We start from the raw sequence: 12,200 nt of genomic DNA, 5'->3' as shown, positions 1-12,200 counted from the left end.
AGAGGAACAGTTCCAAGAAAGCAGTGAGAACATGGGCACTTGGCTGCTGCTTCAGTGTCCGGGTTCAGAACAAGCTCGGGCCCTGTACTGGGTTGCAGCCCAGCATTAGAGACCCCTGTTCTAGTCCAACCCTGTAACAATTCAGACAAATGGCTCTCCAATCTCTTCTTTAAAACTTCCAGTGTTGGAGCACCCACAACTTCTGGAGGCAAGTCATTCTCCTGATTAATTGTTCTGTCAGGAAATTTCTCCTTAGTTCTATGTTGCTTCTCTCCTTGATTACTTTCCATCCATTGCTTCTTGTCCTGCTTTCAGGTGGTTTTTGATAATAGCTTGACTCCCTTTTCTTTGTGGCAACCCCTTAAATATTGATACTGCTATCATGTCACCCTACTCCTTCTTTTGATTAAACAACCCCTGCAATTGTTCTTTGAATGTTTTATCCTCCAGTCCCCTAATCATCTTTGTTGCTCTTCTCTGTACTCCTTCTAGAGTCTCAATATCAATTTTATGTCATGGCGGCCAAAACGGGATGCAGTATTCCAAATGTGGCCTTATCAAGGCATTACAAAGTAATATTAACATTTCAGATGATCTTGACTCTATTCTTCTGTTAATATAACCTAGGATTTTGTTGGCTTTTTTGGCACATTGCTGGCTCATATTTAAGTGATTGATACCTCTTGCAGTTACCACTATTGAGTCAGGTACCATCTACTCCATGGGTGTCAAATTCAAGGGCTGCAGGCTGGATTTGGCTCACAGGGTGCTTAAAACTGGCCCACAGGGCCAGCCTGGAAATAGCAAAGGATCAGCCCGCAGTGATTCTAGCAGCCTCCTACAGCACCCTGCCAGCCAAAACAGGGTGCCGGGGGAGACCTCCCCATTTTGATTAGCAGGGCATTTCAGGAGGCATCCGTCCCATCTCCCCCCCCCCCCCCCCGGATAACTACAATGCTAATCCAGCCCTCGAAGAAATCCAGTTTGACACTCCTGATCCACTCTATACCTGGGCATGTGTTTCTTGCCTAAATGTAGAAACCTTACTTTTCTCATCACTGAATTTCATTTTGTTAGATAGGGCCCTGTATTCTAGTCAATTCAAGACATTGAATGTTATGTAGTTAGCTGATAATCTGAATGATTTTCAGTCTGACCGTCATTATACATGTTCATTGGTTTATTAAGGAAAATGATCTAAAACTACATATTGTGTGTAAAAGTATATAAACTTTGGTTTCCGTAACTGGGGAGTTGGGCAGCAATCATTGCTACTAAGTTAAAACTTTTGTTAAAATTGGTTTCAGCAATTCTAAAAATAATAAAAAGCAGCCAAATACAAAGATTTGGCACATCAAGCACAGACATCTTATTATGCTGTCAGTCATCCAATTATGCGTTGTTTTTCATTTCTCTATACTTTACTGCCATGAATTCCCCCCTCCCCATTTTTTTCTCTTTTTGTCCTAGTAGATAATGCAAATTGCAAAGGAATCAAAATCTAATATCAGGAAAAAAATCCTTTCACTATGTGAAACCCAATCACATCTCTATAAAATTGAGTAGATAAAATATGACTCTAGGAAGGTAGCTATAATTTACAGAGCAATACATAGCAACCAAGTCTTCCAGAACATGTACTTTAGAAATACAAAAGCACTATGGTACAGGAACCCTCTTGTATCTCCTCTTCACATATGCTAGTGGAACAGTCTAAAATGCAAGTTTATGAAACTCTGCATAGAGTAGCTTATTAAGGATTGAGTAGGCATTATCCATTATAGAATTTCACCAGCAAAGCAAGTTGAAAAATAGTATAGGTAGTTTTTGCTTACTGACAGTAATTGGGAATGGGAAATCCATCATTAAACGACATTGTTGTAAGGCATAAAGCACATGACGCCCATCAACTCACTACAGCAGTTCCAGTTGCTGTTGTTAGGTGAACCTCTCATAATGTCCATTTGCAACCTCCTAGTTGTTCTCCATTGACTTTGATAGTTGGAAGCTGGCTGTGAAGGTTGCATATGACAATCAAAATTGTGGTATGCTGCAACTCTCATAAATGTAAGCTGGTCACCAAGCACCCAAACCACAATAATGTGATTGCAACAACTACGAGGACCTGTCATTTAGCAGTCTTAACTTCAATCACTGAATGAGTGGATGTTGAATGAGGACTACCTATACTACACTAATCATCAATCCTATAAAGAATCCACGGAAGTTAATTAATCTCCTAAGGATTTTTTTTACACTTGACTTGATACCAATAAACATATTCTTCAGGCATCAAATGTCATTTCAAATACTAACAAAAGGATCGAGCTATAATTGAATTTGTCCATTCCTCATATTTCTTCTCTATGTAACATATGGGAAACTACTTTCTCATTATAAGTATTAGCTGCTGAAGGGATGATTTCTATAACATTAATTCAAGAATAAACATTGCTAATAATTATAAAATATAAAACTGTAAAACATTTTTCTGCATAAATAAAACCTAAAATATAGTCTATTTTCCACATAAGTTCTAAAATTAGATAAATGAGAACTCAAATGCATAATTATGCATTATACATGTTCATTGGTTTATTAAGGAAAATGATCTAAAACTACATATTGTGTGTAAAAGTATATAAACTTTGGTTTCTGTAACTGGGGAGTTGGGTAGCAATCATTGCTACTAAACACTTTCAATAATTGTTGGTAAGTCCTGCACACTTGCTTGGAAGAATTCTAGCCCATTCTTTTACAGAACATTGGGATCTTCGTAGGCTTCCTTGCATGAAATATCTGCTTCAGGTCCTTCCACAACCTTTCTATAGGATTAAGGACTTTGACTTGGCCACTCCAAAACAATAATTGTCTTTCGTTTTAATATTTTTTGGGTCATTGTCTTGCTCCATGACCTACTTTATTTCTTGAATTTCAATTCATAGACAAATAACTCAATACTTTCTTGTAGAATTTGCTGGTGTAATTCATAATTCCTATCAATTATGGCAAATCCTTTGAATCCAAAAGCAGCATAGCAGGCCCAAATCACAATATTGTCACTGCTATTTCAAAACTCTTTAAAAATAATTTTGCAATCTTTTCCAGCCTAATGAGCATTAAAAATTGTTTTTGAGAAGCAAGATTTCCCATACTCGATAATCACCCGTGATTTAAAAATGCAAGTTATAATCCCAAAAGTTTACACCCCTCCCCTCACACAAATAAGTAGCTTTGACAATTTTTAATTCACTTGTTTAATTGGGTTGTCTGTATCTGAGTTTAGGACTTGCATAGAAAACAAACCAAATTTTAAGGCCATATTTATGCAAAAATATTAAAAATAAAAAAACTGGCAGGAAAGGTTGCAGGTTTCTCTGCTAAGTTCCAACTGTCTGCCTTCTTATCACTGCACACCTTCCTTTTCTGAACCTCCATATACTTGCATACACCCATCTACCCACCATTCAGTGGTCTCCTTCCTCAGCCTTCTTGTACTCACATATCTGCTTCCTTCTCTAGCCTATTTTCGCATGCACCCTGTGTTGACCTTCCCTGCACTTGTGCTGCCCTCACCCAAGTTGTGCATAACCTGTACCATCACCACTTGCATTTCTTACCTGGGACTCCTGTTTTAAGAAATGGCTTGGATTATAACAATCAGGTCTCCTGAATTACCACTGCTAAGATATGCTGCCATGTGACATTGTTCTTTATGATAGCATCCCTTAGCGATGGCAATCTTAGTCCCAATTATTGTAACTTGAGGATTACCTGTACTTGTAAGGTAAGCATTCTTACAAGTCATCATGCCCATCACTCCAGGAAAGATTAAAAAACTTCTGGTGGCAGAGAAGAAGTATTGGTCCAGATAATTCATTCCGCACACTCTCTTTGACTACATATGAATATTTAGACAGAAGAAACTATTTGTAGCTCAGGGTTGAAATGAGCGGTCCTTGGTGCTCTCTGAGCTAGTCTGTTTTCTTGAAGACATTTCATTATCAATTTAAGATATCATCAGTGCTATGATCATTTCAGACAGATTCTAATCTGGTACTCACTTTGATATGTTTATTATAACGTTTATGGAATCTAAGTAGTCCTTGACTTACAATTATTTGTTTAGTGACTGTTCAAAGTTACAAAGGCATTGAAAAAAGTGGCTTGTGGCCATTTTCACACTTTTGATGGTTGCAGCATCCCCATAAGCATGTGATCAAAATGTGGATGCTTGGTAAATAGTTCATATTTATGACCATTTGTGACCATTATGGCAGTATTCTGGGGCGATCTGATTACTTCTTAAGACTTTCTGAGAGGCAAAATCAAGGGTGAAGTCAGATTCACTTAACAACGGTGTTACAGTAACTTGGTATTCGACTATTTTAAAATTTGTTGAATTTGGTACTCAATGCATTTTGACACAAAAATGTTCTGGTAGGCATCGTTTTTTTGGTACTCGATGCGCTTCAATAGGAAGAAAAGAATAGCCACGGAAAACGGACAGGAAATTGGCTGTGGAAAACAGATAGGAAGTTGGCTGTGTCAGGAAGGTTGCTGCAAAAGGAAGCAGAGGACAACTGCAGAGGGTGGACAAGAAGGCGGTCACTGGGAACGTCACTGACATAGGAAAAGTCCTTCCCGGCCAAAACAAAGGGTCATGTGATATGGGGGATTCGTTTGGTGCTCATTTTTAGTACTTGTTGCACACAACAACAATTAATCATGACTGTTGTGTACCAATATAACAAATGCAGTGACTCATGTAATAGCTGTGGGAAAAAAGGTCATAAAATGGAGCAAAACTCACTTAACAATTGTCTCACTTAGCAACCGAAGTTTTGGCTCAATTGTGGCTGAAAGTCAAGGACTACCTGTACACTTTAAAATTATTGGATCAAAAACAAAATTAGTTGTATTTAATTGGGAAAATGGAGTGAATGATTGCTATAAATAATAAGAAAAAATACAGATAGAATGATGTCACTCTTGCTTAAAAACTTGTAAAGATGAAAAAATGGATAGAGAAATGTTATGATGTGCAAATGCTGGTAAAAGTGTAACAGAGAGTCTGGTTTACGGGTATATATATATGTGTGTGTGTGTGTGTGTGTGTGTGTATATATATATATATATATATATATATATATATATATATACACACACACACACACACACACATACACACACACACATATATATATATTGAATGTTTGTGCAATGACAATTTGAAGTTACATGAGTGATGAAAAATATATTTGCAATGAACGTGCTATTTAACAAGCAATTTCTGTGAAATGTTTGCTATTAGTCATTTATTATAGGTCATTCTATGCATGACTCTTCTTTTTTCTCCTCTGCCTGGCAGAGTGAGGTATGCAATGGGAAATATATTGGCAGTTTGCCTAGTGCATTTGTGGCTTCCAGATTCAAGAAGTATAAGCAAATAGCACCAGATCATTCCTTTCCATGTATATTCCCCATTGTGTGCCCCTTTACTCACAAACAATTCCAGACTTCTCAATTATCACAGTACTGGGGTGAAAATTTCAAGGCAGTGAGAAAAAGTTAAATAAAATCATAAGCCCAGTTATAATCATACAATTTTCCATTTAGTGACAGAATTGCCAGTTCCAATTGTGCTTGCTAAAGAAAGACTACTCTTGGGAAGGACATGTGTTTGACAAAAAGGACATAAGAAGGTTGTGTGTAAGTATGTACATTTGTCCACGAAGTACTTAGAAGTGAGAAATGGATATTTCAAAAGAAGATGTGACCAGGAGATCTTTAAACTCTTTCCTCTTCGCTACTCACTTGGGATTGGTGCAGTGCTCTTTATATGGGGTTGTTTTGAAGATTATTTGGAAGCTACAATACAGAATAAGCAGCCCGTTTGTTAGTTGGCATATACAGTGGGCAAAGAAGTATTTAGTCAGCCACCAATTGTGCAAGTTCTCCCACTTAAAAAGATGAGAGGCCTGTAATTGACATCATAGGTAGACCTCAACTATGAGAGACAAAATGAGAAAACAAATCCAGACAATCACATTGTTTGATTTGGAAAGAATTTTTTTTGCAAATTATGATGGAAAATAAGTATTTGGTCACCTACAAATAAGTAAAATTTCTGGCTCTCACAGACCTGTAACTTCTTCTTTAAGAGGCTCCTCTGTCCTCCACTCATTACCTGTATTAATGGCACCTGTTTGAACTTGTTAGCAGTATAAAAGACACCTGTCCACAACCTCAAACAGTCACACTCCAAACTCCACTATGGTGAAGACCAAAGAGCTGTTGAAGTACACCAGAAACAAAATTGTAGACCTGCACCATGCTGGAAAGACTGAATCTGCAATAGGCAAGCAGCTTGGTATGAAGAAATCAACTGTGGGAGCAATAATTAGAAAATGGAAGACATACAAGACCACTGATAATCTCCCTTGATCTGGGGCTCCACGTAAGATCTCACCCCGTAGGGTCAAAATGATCACAAGAACGGTGAGCAAAAATCCCTAGTGAATGACCTGCAGAGATCTGGAACCAACATAACGAAGGCTACCATCAGTAACACACTACACCGCCAGGATCTCAGATCCTGCAGTACCAGACATGTCCCCCTGCTTAAGCCAGTATATGATCGGGCCCGTCTGAAGTTTGCTAGAGAACATTTGGATGATCCAGAAGAGGATTGGGGGAATGTCATATGATCAGATGAACCAAAGTAGAACTGTTAAACACAACTCGTCGTGTTTGGAGGAGAGAGAATGCTGATTTGCATCCAAAGAATACCATATCTACTGTGAAGAATACCATATCTACTGTGGCAACATCATGCTTTGGGCTGTTTTTCTGCAAAGGGACCAGGACGACTGATCTGTGTATAGGAAAGAATGAATGGGGCCATGTATCGTGAGATTTTGAGTGCAAACCTCCTTCCATCAGCAAGGACATTTAAGATAAAATGTGGCTGGGTCTTTCAGCATGACAATGATCCCAAACACACTGCCCGGACAACGAAGGAGTGGCTTCGTAAGAAGCATTTCAAGGTCCTGGAGTGGCCTAGCCAGTCTCCAGATCTCAACCCCTAGAAAACTTTTGGAGGGAGTTGAAAGTCCGTGTTGCTCAGTGACAGCCCCAAAATATCACTGCTCTAGAAGAGATCTGCATGGAGGAATGGGCCAACATACCAGCAACAGTGTGTGCCAACCTTGCAAAGACTTACAGAAAACGTTTGACCTCTGTCATTGCCAACAAAGGATATATAACAAAGTATTGAGATGATATTGACCAAATACTTATTTTCCACCATAATTTGCAAAAAATTTCTTTCCAAATCAGACAATGTGATTGTCTGGATTTGTTTTCTCCTTTTGTCCGTTATAGTTGACGTCTATCTATGATGTTAATTACAGGCCTCTTTCATCTTTTTAAGTGGGAGAACTTGCACAATTGGTGGCCGGCTAAATACTTTTTTGCCCCACTGTAGCAATAAAAGCATTTTACTTGATCCTTTAGACTCTGCATTGACTCATCACCTTTTAGATACAATTCGAAGCATTAGCCTTGACCAATAAACCCATGGTTGCTTGGCAGCTTAGGACACATAATATTATCTTCTCTAGCCAAATTTAACCTATCTGATTCATTCATCCTTTTGTAAGATCCCTGTGGTATGCAATAGCCCTCCATTAGATTGTTCCATGTTATTGGCTTTCTGAGCATTTTTATCAATTGAATTGTTTTAGAAAATCTGAGATGAGTGAAATGAAACTATCCATTTATTACTGTTTCTTGTTTCAGTGTACGTTTCATTTTATATTATGTTTTATTGTACTTTATTACTATTACATTGTATTGTGAAAGCCACATAGGTTCAGGAAAAGAGCTTTTTCTGCTGTGTTTCCCACCATTGTGCCCCTTGACATGAGATCCACCTCCACCCTCTTCACTTTCCAAGAGAGGCCTGAAAACCTGGCTCTGCCTATTGGCTTGAGGCCCTGGTGGAGGTGGCCCACTCTGGAGTGGTTAGTAGATTAAGAAGACCTCACCTCCACCCCATTTATGTATTGATTTCTTTCTTAGGTTTTTGCTAACTTTTAATATTTTAATGTTTACAACTTGTTTTGATGCTGTAAGCCACCCAGAGTTGTTCAACAGTGAGATGGGCCGCATATAAATTTAATAAATAAATAAATTAAAAAAAAACAACAACATGGTTAACCACTGAACATTTATGCACAAAGCACCTATAGAAACTAGTGAATAGCTAGATATAAAAGTGAGAGTTTAGTATGCAAAAAATAAAGTTGAATGTAGTGGGTATGAGGTAATTAATAGTACATATAGGTAAAATAAGAATAGGGCCAAGAATGAAGGGTTGATGAATGAAAGTGATCTGAATATAGATCTGAGTGTCTGTGGAGAGTCTCAGTCATCCACATCATGGCTGTCCCAAAGGTGCTTTTTCAAGAGGCAACTGGACTTTCTGGTTCTTCTTTGAAGACGTTTTGCTTCTCATCCAAGAAGCTCCTTCAGCTTTGACTGGATGGGGGAAATGAAAGGAATTATATTCCTTGCAGACAAGTAGTCATTTGCATTATTTTATCGAGTTGCTGAGGTCACCTGGAGGTTTATCCGTATCATCAGGGTCAGCTGAGTAGTACAAATGAGTGTGGAGCCTCCTTGGAACTGTTGAAAGGACTGTGTTGTAGATTGGAGATAGATGGTGTCGTATATCTCCCCCTCTATTGAGAGAGGTCTGTTCAGTTTTGCAATATATGGCCTCTTTAATCCCTCTTTCAAACCAGAGATCCTCTGTCCAAAATATGGTCTTTGTTGTCTTCCAAAAGATTGGCCTGTGTTTTAAATGTTGATGGACAGCTGACCCCAGTCCTGATGTTGTTTGTTCCATGCATGAACAACACAGGAGAACAAACAACATCAGGACTAGATTTAGCTGCCCATCTGCATTTAAAACACACAGGCCAATCATTTGGAAGACAACAAAGTCCATATTTTGGACCGAGAAGATCGCTGGTTTGAAAGAGGGGTTAAAGAGTCCATCTATGTCAAAACTGAACAGACCTCTCTCAACAGAGGGGGAGGTATATGACACCATCTATCTCCAATCTACAACACAGTCCTTTCAACAGTTCCAAGGAGGCTCCACACCCATTTGCACCACTCAGCTGTCCCTGATGACAGATAAATCTCCACGTGACCTCAATGACTCTCTAAAAGAATGCAAATGACCACTTGTCTGCAAGGAGTATAAATCCTTCCATTTTCCTCATCCAGTCAGAGCTGAAGAAGCTTCTTGGATGAGAAGCAAAACGTCTTCAAAGAAACCCAAAAAGTCCAGTTGCCTCTTGAAAAAGCACCTTTGGGATAGAACTGAGTGATTAATATGAACGATTAGAATAAAACCTGAATTCCAAACATGAAGGATGACTATATAGCAAAAGGAATGAGATGAATCCATACATATCCATAGATGAATGAAAATGTAATTATAAAAAACGAGACTGAAATTTTTTAACAACAAAAGACAATGTGTGAAGTGGTTTAAAGATGTGACGGAAGCAAGAATGGTTTTCAAGGACAGAAAAAGAATAGTGTTGGCACAAACGGGATCCATTTATTTATACATCTATTTTGTTTAATTTATTTTGTTCTCTATTTCTTATTCTTCTTTTGCACTGAGCATTGCAAAAGTCAACAGTGTGATGGTTTTCGGTAACAAAGTCACAAACCATGGCATATAACCCACAATAGCTGGATTAAGTCAACATGCCAAACAACATTACAGAGTTGCATGAGGAGCAAACTCAATCACTGTAATAAACTAATTCTGCCTATTTATTGTTATGACTCATTTTATTATAAAACATTTTACAAAATGCCACCTTTATTACAAAATTAACTGTTACTATTTAAAGTATGCACATTTGACTGAAACTGCAACAGAAGTTTTTTTATTGTCTGTAACTATTAACACATACCTCAAATTGTTACATGAAATGGTAAGATCAATCCACAAACAAGGGGCTAAATGTCAAATCTGCATACAGAAGGAAGAAATTTATTGTCTGATGTTCATTGGCCTCCATTTATTTATTTATTGGGTTTATATGTCGTCAACTCTGTACAACAAAATTAAAACATCCATGGTATAATATAGTATGTAAGTAATAAACATGCATGGTTAAGTATAAAACAGTATCAAATCAGATATTAAAATGTTCACAGTAAGAAAAAAAATTCTAACCCCTCCCCAAATTATAACTATTAGTATATGAATCGCACATGCTATAGGAGAGAACTGAATGACTATTAATCAACCAACAAGATGACATCAATTGTCAAAGGTCTTTCAAAATAATTCAGTTTTTAATGTTTCTCAGAAAACTATGAGAGTAGGAAGGTTAAGTCTGATGCACAATATTGAAGCCATTACATAAAAAAAAAAAAAAACCATTGTCGTTGAATCCCCCAAATCTCACAAAACGCAAGCTCCTCAATGTTTTTACTTGAGATGCATATACTAGTTATCGGTTCTAATTGGAAATTAGAGTTCTGGAAATACCTCAGGGCAAAATCATAAAGACTTTATAAGAGATAAAGAGCATTCTGAAACCTATTGACAGCCAATACAGGGACTTAAGAACCAGTACCGTATTTTTCAGAGCATAAGACGAACCTCCCCTCCCCCCAAAAAAGAGCGTGGATATGTTGGTGCGTCTTACAAAGCAAATACATCCATTTTTGGCCTCCTGAAGCCCCGCCCCGCAGGTTTTTGCAAAAACCAAGGCGTTTTTGTCTTGCCCCGGTCCTGCTGAAGCCTGCAGAGTGCTGCTGGGGGCTGAGGGAAGCAAAAACGTTTCTTTCTTACTTACCTCTTCAAAATCTTGGTGAGTCTTATACACCAGTGTGTCTTATCGTCCGAAAAATACAGTATGTCTCTTTGGTAGTTATCACCTAGTAGTAGATGGGCTGTCATGGTTTTTACCAATTGCAGGTAGTTTTCAGAATGATAGAACTCAATTCAGTCCAGAAGATATTCTGTCAGTGAATGAGGGATGCTTAGTAGGTTTTTGAGGGCATGAGTAATGGATACTTTATTTTGTTGATGTTAGCCTTTGTTTGAATCAATCATGGAGTAGTAACACTAGTCTCAAAAAGAGCAGCAGTTCAGCAAATGCTGAAGAAACTTTCCACAGATCAATGAATTTTCTAATTATCACCCATTGCTTCACTTATTACAGGTGACTGATTCTATACCAGTTTCAATCTAGATTCAGCCTAATTTAAGAGAATAAAAAAAAATCAGCCAGTTACCTTGGTTGGTTTCCTGTAGGAAACTGAATGATTCACTTAACTTGATCTCTTAGTTGTTCTTGATCAAATGGTTCTCTTTGATCATGTCTATGAGTGAGATATCGGTGTACTATGTTACACTAGTTCTGCTTGTAGTGACAGGCCTCAGACAGTATTACTGGCTAACAGGGCCAAGGCAGTCAGATGATCCAAGCCATTATCTTTATGAAACTGATCAAGGCAATTAGAATTAGAATTTTTATGCCCCGTATCATCAATAATATGCTGATATATTCATTTATTTGTAACCTCTAACTTGAGAGAGGCTATACATGTTCAGAAACAATGACTGGATGCAGTGATTAGATGCAGGGGTCTACAACCCCCAGGCAGCGGCCCATGATCAGGCCTTCAGTCTGTCTGAACCAGGTTGTGGACATGGTGAGCAAGCGTCTGTATGCATCCTCACCTGCGCAAGCAGTGTGCAAGTTCTCCATTTGCACGAGCAGCAGGCCTGTGTGCCTGCAGCTCATGCAAATGGAGCTATGCATGCGCTTGCATGCTGCTCATACGGAACCATCCCCTCCCCAATGGTCCGCAAAGTAGGAAAGATTGGGGAACCCTGACATACTGCTGAATCTTGCAAACAGAGATTCTTGTTGGTTAGTGCTTTCTGGGTACATACATTTGCCTGTTCTATATGGGTTGCATTAAATCAGAATGAACAGAAAAGTTGGAACTAGAATCATCAATGTCATTGAAGTCTAAGTAACCACTATGGTCAGATATACCATTACCAATCTTGATGGTGATATCTTATCTGGAATGGAAATAATCTAGCTAGGTTTTCATAAATAGTTAACTTTGCATTTTGATTATTA

General features: G+C 38.2%; 1 protein-coding gene across 4 annotated transcripts in view; it reads right to left on the bottom strand.

Moving 5' to 3' along the window:
• The window catches only part of EPC1 (enhancer of polycomb homolog 1), a 60,577-nt gene that overhangs the window by 25,390 nt on the left and 22,987 nt on the right, over positions 1 to 12,200 (bottom strand). The window contains exon 1 of one of the 4 annotated variants that reach the window (XM_032234493.1): positions 10,005 to 10,141. The exons of the other annotated variants lie outside the window; for them this stretch is intronic. The gene's annotated coding sequence lies outside the window, so the exon portion shown is untranslated. Of the gene's footprint in view, positions 1 to 10,004; positions 10,142 to 12,200 lie in introns of those variants that run through there. 4 annotated transcript variants of the gene reach the window in all.

Source organism: Thamnophis elegans, chromosome Z, assembly GCF_009769535.1.
Source record: "Thamnophis elegans isolate rThaEle1 chromosome Z, rThaEle1.pri, whole genome shotgun sequence".
NCBI lineage: Eukaryota > Metazoa > Chordata > Lepidosauria > Squamata > Colubridae > Thamnophis > Thamnophis elegans.
The sequence above is the reverse complement of the archived record's forward strand: the minus strand, read 5'-3'. Positions and strand labels throughout refer to the sequence as shown.